This window comes from Penaeus monodon, chromosome 30 (assembly GCF_015228065.2).
Source record: "Penaeus monodon isolate SGIC_2016 chromosome 30, NSTDA_Pmon_1, whole genome shotgun sequence".
NCBI lineage: Eukaryota > Metazoa > Arthropoda > Malacostraca > Decapoda > Penaeidae > Penaeus > Penaeus monodon.
The window spans coordinates 14,277,144-14,278,087 of NC_051415.1; the positions used below are offsets into that span (position 1 = coordinate 14,277,144).

A 944-nucleotide genomic window follows, 5' to 3' on the forward strand; every position below is an offset into this window, starting at 1 on the left:
ATATGCTGTTAAATACAGTATATTATATTTGATCTTGGCAACTATTCAGACAACACAGTTATTAGGATACAAACCAAAGATCACTTTCACCCTCTCATTTCATTACCAAAACCTTTCCCATCTCCATTTAGATATTTTTTAGGAGTGAGTGAAATATTTACAATATACCCAATATTGTAGACCTTAGTTTTATGAAGAAGATTGTTTTGACTCGCACTGCTCCTAGTACAGGACTGTGGGAATTCCATCCACACACATTTGCTTTTGGCAGCTTGTTGCAGAAGACTTTCTTCCTCTTTTGATCCTTCTGGAGTCTCAGATTCAGTCACCTTTTGTTTTTGTATTTTTTTGAGCTGTAAAATTTTGAATGGCTGGCAGTTGCAATTTCCAAGTAATTTGCTCTAGATAGAGAGAGAAAATTAATTGCAAAGCAGGGTAGGACTCCCATATCTTCATTACATGCTGAAGAACGAAAAACTAGTTTTTAAATTTTTCTTCTTGAATGTATTCACAAATTTAGAAACCATCACTAATTTGCTTGTATTGATGAAGAATGCGACTGCATCCTTTCATGGATGTAAGTGATAATTGATTAATTATTCCAATAACGCAAAGTACTTATGGTTGTGGTTATATGGAAGTCAGGTACTAGTGTTACTTCCCTTCTGTGTTTGAGTGCTGCATTCATTGTGATCCTGAAATTTACTGTTTATATAGTATGTGAATTTCTTAATACTATAAAAGGTTAATCCAGTTTGTCACAAACATGTTGAATTTATAATCTGTGTTTATTATATTATTTCACTTGTCTTTCATAGTTTCTTTAATATTCTGCCAGTGCTTGTTGACAAGAAAATCTGGAAGTGTATTCTTCATCCCATTTTCTTCATATATATAATGTTGTGTATTTACTTACATGTTTATCTTTGTACACTATGCTACTT

General features: G+C 32.5%; 1 protein-coding gene across 1 annotated transcript in view; it reads left to right on the forward strand.

The window, feature by feature from the left end:
• LOC119592536 (fat storage-inducing transmembrane protein-like) overlaps positions 1-944 on the forward strand; it is a gene marked incomplete at its 5' end in the record, with an annotated part of 9,040 nt that overhangs the window by 7,324 nt on the left and 772 nt on the right. Inside the window, 1 exon segment of the mRNA XM_037941400.1 lies at positions 1-944.